The 17,555-nt window shown below is 48.2% G+C and overlaps 1 non-coding gene across 1 annotated transcript; it reads left to right on the top strand.

Annotated features, from left to right (window-relative positions):
- The first annotated feature begins 7,820 nt into the window (after positions 1-7,820).
- Positions 7,821-7,939, top strand: LOC143965294 (5S ribosomal RNA). The gene has a single exon (XR_013271608.1). It is a non-coding gene; the product is annotated as a 5S ribosomal RNA (ribosomal RNA).
- Positions 7,940-17,555: the final 9,616 nt, after the last annotated feature.

The following is a 17,555-nucleotide window of genomic DNA, read 5'->3' as shown; positions in this document are numbered from 1 at the left end:
ATTGCAGGCGTTAGGAGCAGAGAAAGAACACATAGTTTTCTTCCCGGATAGGGTGGAATTGCGGACAGTTCAAGAATTCGTCCCAAAAGTGTCATCCCGATCCACTCTCTCTGAGGCTTGGGCACTCCCTTCATTCACGGATCCTTTATCTGGTTCGTTGCAAGAGTTGGATGTTTCTAAAGTTCTAGCACGTTATTTGCAGGCCACAAGTCCTTTCAGAGCATCGGATAGATTATTCGTACTACCATGGGGCAAAAATAAAGGAAAAGGAGCCACATCGAGGACGATAGCTTCATGGATTTGTAGGTTAATCCAAAGTGTGTGTATAGGGCTAGAGGGTTGGAGCCTCCGGCGGTGAAAGCCCATTCAACGAGAGAAGTTTCTTCTTCGTGGGCGGCAAGAACAAGTGTATCGTTGGAAACGATCTGTAAAGCGGCCACATGGACGTCGCCAAATACATTCATGCGCCATTACAGAATTGACCCAGGAGCACTCACTTCAGTAGAATTCGGGAAAAGGGCAATTGAAGCGGCTATCGCTTTTCCTTAAATAACATTTTCTTTGGAGCAGTACCCACCCTGGTCTTAGCTATTTATTGTATCACAGGTATGCTGCCATGGGGGCACCAGGAAAATGGAAAATTGTTTCATACTTACTGTCATTTTCCTTTCCTGGTGCCTACCCATGGCAGCATACGCTCCCTCCCTTGGTATTCGATATAATTGGAGAATGCTAGGGGGGGTAGGTTGGTCATTTTTATAAGCTATTAACTATCCCGAGGGGAGGACTCCGGGGCGGAGCTATCACAGGTATGCTGCCATGGGTATGCACCAGGAAAGGAAAATTACAGTAAGTATGAAACTATTTTCCGTTTTTTTTTCTAAGAGAACATTCTCTACTTATAGTAAATCAATCCCACTTAACCACTTCAAAACCGCAGTACGTCTATTGACGGCCTGGGGTTTCGGTGGTTATATCTAAATGATGCCTGAGTCCACAGACATCATTTAGATATTGCCGTTTTCAGCTGGCGATTCCCTACACCATAAGAACGATCATAGCGGCTGTTCCGCCGCTTGATCGTTCTTACGGGCGGCGGGAGGGGACGCCCCCCCCCTCCCGCCGCCCTCCGGTGCTTCTACCGACTCACCGTTTCCATCGGTGAGTCGGTCACAGGATCCGCTGGCCCCAGGATGTGATCATAGAGATTTCCGGTGGACTAGATTGTCCCCGGAGTCTCTATGATCGTTCGGAGGCCGGGCGCGATGTTATGACGTCACGCCCGGCCTCGTTATTCAAATTAACGGCGCCAATCTGGCTAGGAAGCCAGGATCGTTTTTTTTTTTTTTTGTTTTTATTCTGCCCAGCCTAGAGGTGAGATATGGGGTCTTATTGACCCCATATTTCACTGTAAATAGGTCCGATCGTGCCATATTCCTATTACAAGGGATGTTTACATTCCTTGTAATAGGAATAAAAGTCATCAATTTTTTATTTTTATTTTTTTAAGTGTAAAACTAAAAAAATAAAAATAAAATTAACAATAAAAAAAGAAAAAAAAATTTTTTTAAGCGCCCCTGTCCCCGTGAGCTCGCACACAGAAGCGAACGCATACGTAAGTCCCGCCCACATATGAAAACGGTGTTCAAACCACACATGTGAGGTATCGCCGCGAACGTTGGAGCGAGAGCAATAATTCTAGCCCTAGACCTCCTCTGTAACCCAAAACATGTAACCAGTAAAAAAATTTAAAGCGTCGCCTATGGGGATTTTTAAATACCAAAGTTTGGCGCCATTCCACGAGCGCGTGCAATTTTGAAGCGTGACATGTTGGGTATCTATTTACTCGGTGTATCCTCCTCTTTCACATTATGCAAAAAAATTGGGCTAACGTTACTGATTTGTTTTTTTTTTAGCATGAAACTGTTTTTTTTTCTGAAAAAAACGCGTTCGAAAAATTGCTGCGCAAATACCGTGCGAGATAAAAAGTGGCCATTGTATTCTCTAGGGTCTTTGCTAAAAAAAACATATATAATTTTTGGGGGTTCTATGTAATTTTCTAGCAAAAAAATTAGGAATTTTAGATGTAGGAGAGAAATGTCAGAATTGGCCTGGGCAGGAAGTGGTTAATTTTAGATGGGTGGTTATCTGCATTGTCACAATATCTTATTTATTAGGTTGATTTATCAAAAGCAGAACTCTTTCTCAAATTAGCCTTTGATAGTTTGTATTTTAAACACTGTGAAAATGAAACTACTAATACTCTGAAGTGGGAAGTGAAAGATAATTTGCTTGCGTGGGGAAGGGTGGATAGTAATGACTCATGGAAAAGTAACTTAAAGCACAGGCAGATGGACGGGCAGTATGACCTTAACCTTTCCTAGTGTCCTTTGTGATGTAATGAAGTTATAAATAGCCATAAATATGTAATGTATTAAACAACTATTCCACACAGATTTAAATTAGGGCTCCCCATATAGTGCTAGTGAATAATAACACACTCATATACATATAAAAGAATGAAAAGTAATATTTACTAATCTTAGTTACAAACAATTGTATACAAAAAATAGCAGTTTCTGCATCATTCCAGTCTCTTCAGCAGGGATGAGTTTTCAGACCAAACATGAAAACAGACCCTGAGAATTTAGGATGTGTCGCATGGACAAACATGGCAGCTACTTACCGTGAAAGGTTGCTAAGGAAGCAGCGGGAGTATCACGTAGGATAAGGACCTGGTATGGATGAATGGAATCCCTGGCCAATCTGTTTACAGAGTGAAGCAGCTGGGAGCTCTCATTTTGCTGGCAATTTATGAATACAAAGAGAGGGGGAATGTATATCTACATATACTGGGACTTTAAATGAGGTGCACAAGGGGTGGTGCCCCTCCATCCCTATTCTACAAAAATAGAAAGTGTGGGCCTTTGAGGTAGGAAATAACACAAATATAAAATAGGTAAGTACATAAGGGTAATAATCCTTTAGCATGCAAAATACAACATGAATAACAAAAAACAAAATGCACATAAATGGGACCATAGTATAAAAACGAATTATATCATATAATGAAAACAATGTACATAGATGTAATAAGAGTAAAACCATATTGGATTGAAATGAGATGTTGATAGAGCCATGTGTGCAATAGAGGCTGCATCATGTGAATCTCTACGCGTTTTGTTGATAAATATGACTCATCAGGAGCGGATGCTACAAATATCTGTAAAGAATTTAAAAGGATATAAGGAAATGTATAATAGTGTAAATGAAAGTCCATATTATGAGAAAGATGTGAAAAGGAATGAATGGTCTAACCCAAAAGACCTACATCCCATTGAAAGTTCAAACTAAGTGATACTGATGTGAAAATTTCCATGCGTCTACCCCAGGAGCTGAGATGTTGGGATCTGTAGGAACACTGGGCATACATACGAGCATCCCCAAAAGGATAGAAGTAATCATATTGTAGTAAGTATTGTGCCAATCAATGGCTACAGAAAGTAAATGAAAAAATATATGTGTAGCAAATCAGGTAGCACAGCCACAGAATGGTGTAAGAGAATCAATTTCCCCTGGGAGTGCATAGAAACCTGAAAGATAAGGTGAATGAGCATAAGTAAATGTGGTGAAATAAAGAGTGAAACACGTGCATTAAAAACTTGCATAGTGAGTGCCATAAAAACCTAAAAGAGGTAAAGGGAGGATTGAAGGAGAGTGAAAACAAAGTTAGGTGAAACAGCTGTTACGCACTGGGTTACCTTATGGTGGTATCATGTGTGATGTGCAGTGTATCCAAGCTGTGCAACCCGATCGCCTGAACTGTTCCAAATGAGGATGCCCAGATAAGCCCAATATACCCAAACAGATCCCCACCAACATCACGCTGGCGTGATATGAAACGGGAGACGTCTGCCACCAGATTTGCTGCCAAAATGCTCCCCGCCGCTAGCATCAGCCAAGATGGAAAAACTGTAAAGATTTTCTGGCAATTTAAACACATTTTTTATTTTATAAAAGTCAGTTTTGCTGTAGTAGTAGGTTGCATACATTACACAGATGCGCCACATTACAGGTGGGGTTGTCCCCAGAAAAGTATTATGCCATGTACACACGAGCGAACTTTGACGGACTAGGTCTGGCAGTCTTCCCGACTTTCGTCGGAGTTCCGACGGACTTTGCGAATGAACGGACTTGGCCACACACAAGCACACCAAAGTCTGATGGATTTGACCGTGATGACGTACGACCAGACTAGAATAAGGAAATTCATACCCAGTAGCCAATAGCTGCCCTAGCGTCGGTTTTCGTCCATCGGAATAGCATACAGACGAACTGATTTTTTGACCGGACTCGTGTCCGTCGGAAAGATTTGAAACATGTTTTAAATCGAAAGTCTGTCTAATTTTTGGACAGGAAAGGTCCGATGAAGCCCACACCTGATCGAATTGTCTGGTGAATTTGTTCCGTCAGACCTAGTCCATTGAAAAATCCAGTCGTGTGTACGCAGCATTAGAGGGAAAACCTTTCCATGGGAACACTAGTCCTGGCCCTTCCATGGTTTTAAAAAAGGTTGTAAACTGCTAATGTTAAAAAAAAAAAAAAAAAAAAACCTAATGGCATAATGTGCTAGTATTAATCGCATACTAGCACATTATGAAATACTCACCTTGGCAGAAAGCTCTCCAGCACTGCAAAGTCACTGCTGAGAGGGCTGACATGTCCCCCCTGTCTTGCTACCTGGTTCGCGAGCTCCAGCGCTGTGATTAGCCGGAGCCGCAATGTCACTCCCACACATGTGTGTGTGAGCCCTCAGTTCCGGTGTTCTGACGAAAACTCCAACTCGCCAAAATCTCCAACCATGTCACTTCTGGTGAGAGATTTCAGCAATAATTGGAGATTTACACGAGTTGCCTGTTTTCACTGAACACCGGCAGCGTATACAGTACGATAGTGGACGAGTTCGCTGTTTTGACTGAGCAGTGGGTAGTCCGCCCGCTAGTAACCAACATGGCCGCCTCCAAGGCGGCAATAACTTTTTTCCTCCTTACCCGCTGTTCTGTGAAAACAGCAAACTCGTCCTGTACCGTACTGTATACGCTGCTGGTGTTCTGTGAAAACAGCCAGCCCAATTATTGCTGAAATCTCTCTCCGGAAGTGATGTGGTTGGAGATTTCGGTGAGTTGGGGTTTTCAGCAGAACACTGGCACAAAGCTCGGAAGTTCCCACAAGGTACGCTGGACCTTCAGAGTGCCTACGCCAGTGATGTTGCATGCTACATGCAGGGCGAATATCTCCTAAACGGCGCACGTTTCAGAGATATTCATTTTACCTGCAGGTAAAAATTACCAAGTAGTGTTTGCAACTGCTTTAATTGCTAGCGGGACACAATTCCTTCCATATTGAATAAATGCTAGAATGACTTTGATTCCAGTTAAAATATATATAAACCTTGACAATAAACTCCTTATTTGCTCCATTTTGATCTGTTAAATTTACAATTGAAAGCATTTTTTATATCTGTTCAATAACTGCAAAATAATACTTGTCAGCGTGCCAAAAAACATGTGAGCTGATAACTTCCTGTGATTTCTGCTTCTGCTGACTATTAGCATTGTTGTCAGCTATTTTCTTAAGCTAAAAATCCCCTCTCCCCTTTGTTATAGAAGAATATAAAGAGGGATATCTTCAGTAGAGATAGCATACTTCCTGTATTGGGGTGACGATAGCAGTGATCCTCCATAAAGTACATTGAGTCAGCATTGCTACCCTAGGTAGGGAAGTATGTTACTTACAAGATCAAAGTAAGGAGAAAGAAATTCCTGGAGAAAAAATAAAACTAATGCAACCACCACATCTGACATCTAATAACAGGCACTATATGCATTTGTATCTATTAGGTTCTTTTATCAAAAGCAGAAGTCTTTCCCAAAGCAGCCTTTGATAGTTTGTATTTTATACACTATGAAAATTAAAATACTGCCTTATCAGTGCACATCAATGAAGGAGAAGAATTACCTGTTTTCAAAATGTTATAACAAACTATGAAACTGATTTTTTTTTTTTAGTAAAAAAAAACAGTGGTGATTAAATACCACCAAAAGAAAGCTCCATTTGTAGAAAAAAATGCTAAAATTTTTATTTGGGTACAGTGCCGCATGACCGTAATTCAAAGAGTGCGAGCGCTGAAAATTGGCCTGGGCAGGAAGGGGGGTTTAAGTGCCCAGTAAGCAAGTGGTTAATACATAGAATGCATTAGGATAAAAAAAACCTTCTACCTTTTTAGAACCACTTTAAGTAAACACACAGGATTTCTGTCAGGAACAGGTATTTTTGCAATTGACACCCGCAATGGTGTAATTAACAGACCAAAAAGGAGCAAACCAGAGATGTTATGTGCTAGGGATTTCATATACTTTAACGTAATTTGGAAAATTGTCTTCAATCTTTTTAAAAGTGGCAATTGAAAATACCTGGTGGTGATCTTGATATGATGGTATTTGTTAATGCAGTTCCATTGTAGGGTGAAAATGCTATCTCATTGTGGAGTTGATTTACTAAAACCGGAGAGTGCAAAATCTGGTGCGGCTCTGCATAGAAACCAATCAGCTTCCAGGTTTTTTTTTTTTTGTCAAAGCTTAACCACTGCAGGCCATTTTTTAGCCATACCGCACTGCGTTACTTTAACTGACAATTGCACGGTTGTGCGACACTTGTCCTTTTTTCCCACAAATAGAGCTTTCTTTTGGTGACATTTGATCACCATAGCGGTTTTTATTGTTTGTGCTATAAACAAAAAAAAGCCGACAATTTTGAAGAAAAAAATATTTTTCCCCAATCGTCTTTCAGGACAGCCACCTTTTGAGAGACACTGGCTCCTCCCCTCTTAGGAAACACCGCCTTCATTTTCATGATTTAAGTCTCCTCCTCCCTTCGTTCCTCAGTTATGGTGTTTCCTCCGGTGGGGAGACACCGCTAAGGAACCTTAGCTGAATCAGTTGGAGAGACTGAAGCTATCCGAGCGGAGCTCTGGCCCCACTCGGCAGTCCTATCGTCTATCGTCTATCGGTCTACTTTCGGCAAGCTGGTAAGCTGAATTTTCGTACTGACCATACACTCTAAACTTCGCTTGGGGAAAGCAGGAAGTTTTTAGAGGCTCATCCCTTCGTTCGCCCAGGAGGGTGCTTCAACGGGATAGGCAGTCCGGTCGGCTGGGGAGCTGAACTCTGTACTGACCTTTTTTACACGCACTCTAATCTTCGCTTGGGGAAAGCAGGAAGTTTTAGGGAGGTCCATCCATTCGTTTTCGCCCAGTGGGGCGCTGCAACAGGACGTCCTAGGTCCCCCTGTGTTTGCAGTCGGCTTGGAGCTGGAGGCCGGACCAGATGACGGGCGACGTCAGTTCTGGTGGGGGCGGACGTCTTCGTTGAACCCGCGTCTTCCGGTTCCGGACGCGGACGGAAGGAGGACCAAGCGTTCGGCTGGTGCAGCCTCTCTTCTAAGTTGCACAGGTAGCTTTGGAGGCACGTTCGTACCACTCTTCCTCAACAGGAGAATGTCCGAAGCAGTGGCTTCAGGAGCTCCAGGAGTAACGGCACCAGCCACTCAAAGGTAAAAGCCCTGGCGAGGGGTTCCCTTACCTTACAACCAGTAGCTCCACTGGTGTTTTTCCCCCTAGGTGGTCGGGGGGAAGGGAAGTGCGTCTGGGATCCAGATGAAGATTGATCTTAGGGGAGGGCACTCCCGGTGGTCCTCTTAAGTAGTGCTGGTGTTTCTTTTTTTAGGATTTTATGCTGCTCTTTTATCTCTATGTCTCAGAAGCCTACGGCCACATCACCCTGAATGCGCTCAATCTCATCTGATCTCGGATGCTAAGCAGGGTCGGGCCTGGTTAGTACCTGGATGGGAGACCGCCTGGGAATACCAGGTGCCGTAGGGGACATGAGCAAATGTCCCCTTGGTTCTAGGAGGGAGCGTCCTTCATATAGAGCCTCTTTGGGGGAATCCCTGGTTCAGGGCACTTGGTAAAGAGTGTATTGAAGCACCGGATAGCTCAGTCAGACCTTTAACCTAAGGGTTCAGGGTTCAGGTCCCTGTTTGAGCGCCATCAGGAAACAGGCAGCAGAACACGGTGCATATCTGGCGGCTTCTGTGAAAGTTCCAGTGGCCTCAGCTCCAGAGCACTCTTTCACCAGCACAGCAGAGTGTTCCACCTAACCCGATGGATGTTCCTCCTGCAGGTTAAGGGAGAGTCTAGAGGGTTCCAGAGAGGAAGTTGAGGAAGAAGTTGACAGTGCCGTCTCAGACTCTCAAGGGAATCTGATGGTGAGGGCTTGGGTGGGGAACCCAAAAGAACCTCACGATGTAAACTTCCCCCTGGATGAAGTGGATAAGCTCTTGGGAGCTATTCATACCACTTTAGGCATACAAGAGAAAAAGAAGGCATTGTCACCCCACGATCAGATGTACTAGGGCCTGGGGGAAGCGGGTGTTCCCGGTTCATGACGTCTTGATCGATGCCATCAGAAATGGCGGGGTCCCGAAAGGAAAACCTTTCTTTTCTGGTGCATTAAAACAAAGGTTTTTTTCTTGGGCGGAAGAGGAAGCTCTTGTCTGGAATAGAATCTCCCAGGTTAGAGGCTACCTTTCTTCAGATGTCCAGGCATACTGACCTGTCCTCGGGGACATGGGAATACTTTCAGACCCTATGGTTTGAAATGATGGACTCACTTCTGAAGGATGCATGGGTTTTTTTCTCTTAAGAAAATATCTAAGCCTGCCATAGCGGCCACAGGGGTGGCTCATAATATGAAGTGTCGGCTTAGCCAGATTAATGCATGAAGCAATGACGGCAGAGGAGACTTTGAATGAATGAAATACTTGTATAGCGCACAATGCGAACTGAATCGCCTCTAGGCGCTGTGGCGAGCTTTGATCATCTGCTAAAAGAGGAAGGTCTTGAGTTTTTTCCTAAAAGCCAGGTGATTTTCTTCCAGGCGGATGTTGATTGGTAGAGCATTCCATAGCAGAGGCCCTTGGACAGCGAATCTCCGATCACCCTTGGATTTATACCGGGCTTTGGGCACGAGGAGGAGGTTTTTGTTGGCTGATCGAAGACTGCGGTTTGGTGTGTAATGATTTATTTTCTCCATTAGGTATTGCGGACTTTCTATCCTCCTTTCCCACGCTGCTTAAGGAGTTGGCATACGCTGCTTCGATTCAATCCAGGCGAATGTATGCAAGATCTTCGGCTCTGACCAACTCAGCCTGGAGGGCCTTAAGGCTGAAGACATGGCAGGGGGTCAAGGCGTCCAATGCAAAAGCTCTGTTTAATCCTTTTTTACTGGAGACCTGCTGTTTTTGGCCAGGTCTTGAAGCAGTGCGAGATCGCACGGCTGATAAGATGAAGGCCGTTTTCCTTAAGAGGAAATATATAAAAAGGGGCCTTCCTCCCCCAGTGGGAGATGATCACCTCCAATTCGTTTGTGATGAGGATCATCAGAAGAGGTTACCGTTTGGAGTTTTCAGAACTCCCCCCTGTTTGAGACTCCTTGTCACTGAGCTGCCAAAATGTGCCCTTCTTTCCTCTTCAGGAGTTAGAGGAACAGGAAGTGGTAATACAGGTACCAGCAGGATAGATAGGAAGGGCTCCTATTCTCACATTTTTGTGGTTCACAAGCCTTTGGAAAAAGTTCAGGCTCAACCTGAAGCGTCTGTGTGTCTTAGTCACCTACAGACGGCTTTCGTTGGTTTTGGTCACTGGGTGAGGGCACCTCTTCCACCAAAACTGTTTCAGGGCATGGATAGTAAGGATGCATACCTGCATATTCCCATCGCAGAGAACCACCAGCGTTTCCTTAGGCTGGCAGTGATAACTTCTGTAGGGGTGCTACACCTTCAGTTCAAAACACTTCCCTTTTGGGCTATCCCTTTCCTCCTCGTATCTTCACCAAAGTGATGGTAGAAGTTCTGGCATTCCTGCGTCTCAGGGGAGTCTCGGTGATCGTGTGTCTTGACGATCTTCTCCTGTTTGTACCTTCTCTGGCGCAGTCGATTTGGGGTCCACAGGTAACAAAAGACCTGTTGGTGAGCCTGGGTTGGCCTCTGAACCTAGAGAAACCCAACTTAAATTCCTTACCAGGGAGTGTGGACGGGACATGGCCGGGTAGAGACGCATCCTTACAGAGCTCCCGGCCGCCCTAGCTTACACCGGCAATCACGCTTACCATACCGCAGAATGCACGCTTCTAAGAAGAGGAACGGAAAGCGGAACAGACTGCAGACCAGCCCGGCGGTTCAGACGCCGGCGGGGAGTGATATTCAGCGGCTTTTCCGGACACCCAGCGCGGACACCCGGAGACCCAAGATGGCGGCGCCGCATGGTGAGTGCGCGGAGCTTCCCGCGGACGTGCCTGCACCCTCGGAGGGGTCCCAGAGTCCCCTCATCTTCCCCAGCTCGCCCATACCTCCAGACACGGAGCCAGGGGGTACCTCACAGCTGCCACTTACCTACAGAGCGGATGCGGAGCTGAGGGCAATCCTGCAATCACTGCCTACTAAGGCAGACATAGAGGGGCTTGTGGGGAGAGTGGAGGCTGCACATAAGAAGGAAATTCAGGCAATGAAGCAGGATGTACGGGCTCTGGATGACAGGCTTACAAATGATGAAACCAGGTGGGCAGCACTGACACAAAGGGTCATCGCTCTAGAGTCCCAGCATAAAGCTCAGGCGGAATCGGCTACTGAACTTCAGCTCCGCATGGAGGAGATTGAGGACCGCAGCAGGCGGAACAATCTTCGTCTGCGGGGCTTGCCAGAGGCTACAGGCTCTGCGGACTTGCTTGCCACAGTTACCGACATCTTTAAGAGAGTAGCGGGTGCCCAGCTTCCGGAGCGCTTCGAGATTGACCGGGTCCATAGGGCCCTCGGCCCCCGCTCCTCGGACCCTGCCAGACCGCGAGACGTTATATGTCGCCTGCATCACTACACCCATAAGGAGGCCATAACTCGCAGGGCTTGGGAGGTTGGGGAGGTCGTTTTTGACGGGGCTCCCGTGAAGATACTGCCAGACATTTCCAGACCCACACTTCACCGCCGAGCACTGTTGAGACCCCTTCTGGAGCTGGCGAGATGCTGCGGGGCGACCTACCGCTGGGGGTTCCCCCTGTCAGTCACCTTCATCAAGGACCAGAGACCGTTCCTGCTGAGATCCCGGGAGACACTCCCGGCCCTCTTCCACTTCCTTGGCACAGATCCGATCACTGTTCCAGACTGGCTTGGCTACCTACCGAGATTCCAGGGACGTCCGGATGCAACAAGAGCTCCCGGCCCGCAGCCACAGAGAATGCCTCGCTCCAGGCGCCGCTCACGGACACCGTCCAACGAGGCGGCTCGTGAGATGTGAGTAGCCCCTATTCCCTAGCTCACCCTGACCTCTACGCTCATGTGGCCACCGGCGCGCCTCCACCCTCACCACCCTCCTGTATGCAACCGTGAGGCCGTGGCCTGGTCCCTTTCCTTTCCAGCACGGGATATTGGGGCCTGAGGGGGATGTTAGACTACCTCTGTAGGGCGACGCTGCCTGCCCTGCTCCATATGCCCCTTGCTCATCGGGCTATCAGACAGACACTGCCACCCACCCTGGTGCGTGCCGGGGGAGGGCTCCCATTATCGGGCCAACATAGACGGACTGGGATTCCTGCTTGGATGGTGACTGCCCTCTCCAGGGCCCTTTACCTCACGAGTCCAGAGATATATGTATCGGGATGCCCGTCTCCGGTTGTTTCAGGGTAATCTGCCTCTCGGGGTATGCATGTTTTGCCCCCCCGCCCATGGAGGGGTGGAGGGAGGACGGACTTATTAGGTCCACAATCTGGGGGTCACCACTGGACAGTCATGTGCGGTCCCCCCCACTCTCCGGGTGGGAGGATGTTCGACTGAGGGAGGAGATCTTTTACCCCGGCAGGTCCCGATGGCAGTATCTGGAGGGGAGGGAGTCTGGGGGATGTTTGGGGGGAACCAGCCCTTGCTCTATGGGGGGTTGGGGTAACCCTTCCTTGTCTAGGTCATTACGCTACTATGGGGAACCCCTGCCCTTTCTTTTGGAGAGATCTCATGCACTTGAGACCTGGGCCTCTGTTGGTCCGTGCAAGTGGCCGTGGACTCACGATGAGGGAGGGGGGAGGGCTTGGAGACATCCCCGGGGGTGGGACTGGAGTCCAGGAGCCTAAGGGGGGTCTCTGATACTTTTCGGTGGCCACAGAAGACACCTTGGCAGTGTAGTTGGGGTTGATGCTGGGGAGATGGAACGCTGCTGCGTTCTCTGATTAGCTACTGGAAGTTCTTATGTTATCAGATGTTTAGTTATGTCACTCTGTTTACATGCCTTTACTTTCCTTATGGTTTATTTGACTGTTTTCGCTTGATTAAGTTACTACTGGTGCGTTTGATATTCTGCTCCCAAGACCACCTACGTTTAGACGTTGCCGGTGTGGGTGGGGGGCCGGGGCTTTGGATCCCCGGCTCTGTTCACCCACTCTCCACCTAGATTAGTGCGCGACCAGTTCAGGTCGCGCGCATTTCAAGTTTTAAAAGCTTGGTTAATTAGTTACCCCTACACGGGGCTGAGGGGTGAGGGGACATCTCTGGCCTGTCGGAGCCTCCTCTTACCCCCCCTTTTTTTCCTTTCCTTTTTTATTTTACGCCCCTTCCCCCTCTTATCCCCCCTCCTCTCTCCTAGTAACTGAGAATCCCATCTTCCTCCCCTCTGCTCGCCACTTCTTCCTTCTCCCTCAACCTCCTTCCTGAGACATGGTGGTGGATTCCATCAAGGTGACTTCTCTTAATGCTCGAGGCCTCAACACGCCCGAGAAGAGGCGTATGTTACTTCACGATCTTAGGAAATCTCACTCTGATGTGGCCTTCATCCAGGAGACACACTTCAAAAATAACAAATTGCCACTCTTGCAGAGCAGGTCCTTCCCACGGGCATACCATTCCACAAACCATGCGTCCAAGACTCGGGGGGTCTCAATATTGCTCTCAGGTAGATTGGCATGGCAGCTAACGGACAGTTTAGCCGACCCTGAGGGGCGCTACCTGTTTCTCAAAGGGCAGATATGCGGGGTGCGCTTTACACTGGCTACGGTGTACGCCCCTAACGAACACCAAGATAGATTTCTCAGTCAGGCGCTGAGCAAGTTGCTGGCATTTAGAGAGGGGCAAGTTTTGCTGGGTGGCGATTTTAATGTTCCATTACTACCCGCCTCAGATACTTCGACGGGCACCTCATCCATACCTCCGGCCTGCGGGAAACGGGTTGCACACATGCTCCACAAAGCACAACTGCGCGACGTGTGGCGTCTACAGCATTCTGGTGAAAGGGATTATACCTTCTATTCGGCCCCACACAAGCTGTACTCAAGGATAGACCTTTTTCTAATCCCCCATGACCAACTACATCTAGTGCACACCACAACCATAGGTCAGATAACCTGGTCGGACCATGCCCCAATCTACTTGACGTATGCTCTCACCGACCAACCCTCACCCAGATCCTTATTCTGGCGTCTGAATGAGAGCCTTCTTCAGATACCAGAGGTGTTGTCAGATGTGTCCAAACAACTGGACCTATATTTCAGGGAGAACGAAATCGGGGACTGTGACCCCGGGGTGCTGTGGGAGGCTCACAAGCCCGTTATACGTGGCGTTCTCATAAAACATGGGGCAAGGATTAAAAGGGATCGGAACGCACTTTTGACCACTTTACTTGACAAACTGTCCTTAGTGGAAGCCCAACACAAACATGCCCCCACGCAGGCCCTAGAGTCCGAGTTGAAGACCCTCCGGTCCCAAATAACGGACCTACTACAATACAGGGCGAAGGCAGCCCTGCAGTTCTGCCGCAGGCTGTCTTACGAAACAGGGGATAAGTGTGGGAGGCGGCTGGCCTAGTCGGTTGGAGAGGTCAAGGCGGCATCATACATACCACAGATAACACGACCGGACGGGTCAATGGCCACTGCACCGACACAAATTTCGGACGTGTTCGCCGAATTCTACTCTGGCTTATATAACCTACCGAGCCCCACCTCCACCCAGCTAGCTATAGCTAAATATATCAATGACTCGCAAATGCCGACACTCTCATCAGAGACGAGCGCCATCCTGGAGGAACCCATAACTTTGGCCGAAATCCAGGAGGCGGTTGACTCCTTGAAGATTGGCAAGGCCCCGGGACCGGACGGCTTCACCGCTCAGTACTACAAGTCCCTGCTCCCTATTCTAGGTCCACGTATGGTGACACTCTTTAATGCTCTGGGTTCAGGGACTGTCTTCCAAAGGGACACTCTTAGGGCCCATATTGCGGTACTCCAGAAGGAGGGGAAAGACCCGAACCAATGTGGCAGTTATAGGCCCATCTCCCTGCTGAACACGGATTTGAAGATCTTCTCGAAGATCTTAGCCAGGAGACTGACACAGCACATGCAGGACATAATCCACCTGGACCAGGTGGGGTTCATGCCTTATAGGGAGGCCAGGGACAATACCATCAAGGTGCTTAATCTACTTCGGGTGGCACACACTACTAAGACATCATGTGTCTTTGTGAGCACCGATGCCGAGAAGGCATTTGATAGAGTAAGCTGGGAGTATATGTTCTCTGTCCTCCGTCATTTAGGTTTGGGTGCCAGGATGTTGAGTTGGATAGGCAGTTTGTACTCCAACCCCTCAGCTCAAGTGAAGGCTGACGGGGTCCTCTCTGGCGCATTCCCTATCGGGAACGGAACAAGGCAGGGATGCCCGCTGTCCCCCCTTCTTTTTGCCATTTCACTGGAGCCATTTCTAAACACTGTCAGGTTAAACCCGGACATCTCGGGCCTTGTGGTCGGTGACGCCGGCTACAAGATCTCGGCGTACGCTGACGACCTTCTCTTCTCCTTGACTAACCCCAGAATCTCTCTACCGAACCTGCTCCGAGAATTTAAGATATACGGCGCATTATCTCATCTTAAAATAAACTTCTCGAAGTCAATGGCTATGTGTGTAGCAACCTCTCCCCAAACGCAATGTGACTTACAGAACAACTTTAGTTTTCACTGGACTGACACAGCTCTACCTTATCTGGGCACACGACTCCCTCCTGATCTGAACCGCACTTTTGACCTTAATTTCCCACCCCTCTTGACGAAGACCCGAGGACTGTTAGAGAAGTGGCATTCGGGATTTCACTCCTGGTTTGGTAGATGCAACCTTATCAAAATGAGCATACTTCCCAAGTTCATCTACCTTTTTCAAGCACTACCCATACAGATACCGCCCTCCTTTTTTAAGCAAATCCAAGCCCTTTTTACCAGGTTTGTGTGGGCTTATAAAAAACCCAGATTACGACGATCACAACTGACGCTCCCCAAACATTGCGGGGGTCTGGCACTGCCCGACATCCGCAGATACTACCTAGCCTCACATTTGGGGCGCATACTGGACTGGAGACGGAATGCATCTATCAAACTGTGGACAAAGGTTGAGCAAGCCCAAACCCAAATACCGCTGAAAGGAGCGCTGTGGTGTTATGACGACCTCCCCCCTGACCTGAAAATGCACCCGTTACTGGGGGTTACTTTGAGACACAGTCACCAGATTGCTATTCAGACATCCCTGACGTCGGAGTGCTCCCCACTGTTTCCCATCCTAGGCAATCCAAAATTTACACCGGGTCTACAACCCACGGCTTACCCTACTCTCAGGGAGGGCGGACTTGACTGTGCGGGCGGGTTTGTGGAGGACGGGCGGTGGCCATCCCTATCGAGATTGACCGACCCAGTGGGGACCTTCTGTCTTCCTTTTTGGAAGGCACTGCAACTTCACCATTTCCTACATTCACTTCCCACCCCCCAGGCCTTTGACCGACAACCAACGACGTTCGAGGACCTGTGCGCGGACGAGGGCCCTCTGACCCACATTCTGTCCCAAACATATTCTATGCTCAATACACCGAAAGAACTGCCACATTTGCCGTGCCTCGCCAACTGGGAGAAGGATTTATCGTGTAAATTCACACCAACGCAGACGCAGCGTATTATCTCATTTGCTCTAAAATCTTCACGCTGCACGAAGACACAGGAAACTAACTTTAAGCTGCTTACACGCTGGTATTTAACACCAGCCAGGCTGCAGCGGTGCTTTCCCTCGGCCTCGAATCGGTGCTGGCGCTGTAACGAGGAGGAGGGAACGCTGCTCCATGTTTTCTGGTCCTGCCCTAGACTAAGGGAGTTTTGGGGGGAGGTCCGTCGCATTTCCCAGCAATTCACGGAATACATTATACCTGATGACGCGGCATTCTTCCTCCTGCACCATTCCACAATCTCTGCTAACATCTACAAAAAGTCGTTATTGCGACATCTGCTCAACGCAGCAAAAGCCTGCGTCCCCTTGCGATGGAAGCAACAAGCTCCCCCAACAGTGACACATTGGCTGCGGAAGGTGGAGGAGGTAAAGAAAATGGAGGACTTGGTCCTAACCGCACAACATAAACAGGAGGCCCACAAACAGACTTGGGACGTCTGGAATGCCTTCATCTACTCAGCAGAGGGTCAGCGACTACTGGGGCGATAGCGAGCCCTTCTCCTGTTGGGGTCATTTTTGCTTATTCCGGTCCATGCGTCCTCTGCCAGTCAATTCCATGATTGATTACCACCGCCGTGTCTCAGCCCCGTCCCCCCAGTCTGCTCCTTTCTCCTCTCTCTTCTGAACTTTGTCATCTTTTTCCTTCTCTGTCTTCCCCCTCCCAACCCCCATTTCCCCCCCCACTTGCCTTCCTTCCCCTCTGGGTACTTCCCAATATGTCCTCTTTGTAGACTCACGCCCACCTCCCTCTGGGGAAAGGGTAGGGATTGGGGAGGGTAGACCCCGGAATCTTACGCTCCAATTGAAGGGTTCTTTCTCCTTCATGCGGTATAATTGCCATGCTTGTGGGTCCATATGACATAGGAGATTGTTACTGTCAGTTAAGCTGTATCCTGCAATGTACTTACCTTGCATATTTGATTTGATCTGCATTTGTTTTGTGGTGCTTTTTGTTGATAACTGTTCCGCTATCTGTATTGCGGGGTTCCCTCCCCAGGTTCGGGAGAATAATAATAATAAAAATTTATATTTGAAAAAAAAAAAAATTCCTTACCAGGGGGTCACCTTCCTGGGGTAGGTGCTGGGCTCAACAGAACAAAAGGTCTTCCCTCCTTGGAGAAGATCCAGAAGATAGACAAAGCACTGTTGTTTCTCCAGGGCAACCGTCAAACTCAGGCAGGTTGAGTTTACTGACAGCCACGCTCCTAGCAGTTCAGTGGACGGGGTCATGTTACCGTCCTCTGCAAACTATTTATCTTGAAGGTTTTTGGACCACAGTCAGGGGTCTTGGGACTTTTTGGTTTCGGTTCCAACTCAGGTAAAGAGGTCCCTTTGGGAAAGGGAGCACGTTTGTTACAAGACCTAGAATGGAGTTTGCCAGTATCCAGGGTGGTTACAACCGATACGAACGGCTTAGGTTGGGGTACACA

The sequence above is a fragment of the Lithobates pipiens genome, unplaced genomic scaffold (genome assembly GCF_037356315.1).
Source record: "Lithobates pipiens isolate NorthernLeopardFrog02 unplaced genomic scaffold, aLitPip1_a1.2 Scaffold_8, whole genome shotgun sequence".
Classification (NCBI taxonomy): domain Eukaryota; kingdom Metazoa; phylum Chordata; class Amphibia; order Anura; family Ranidae; genus Lithobates; species Lithobates pipiens.
The sequence above is the reverse complement of the archived record's forward strand: the minus strand, read 5'-3'. Positions and strand labels throughout refer to the sequence as shown.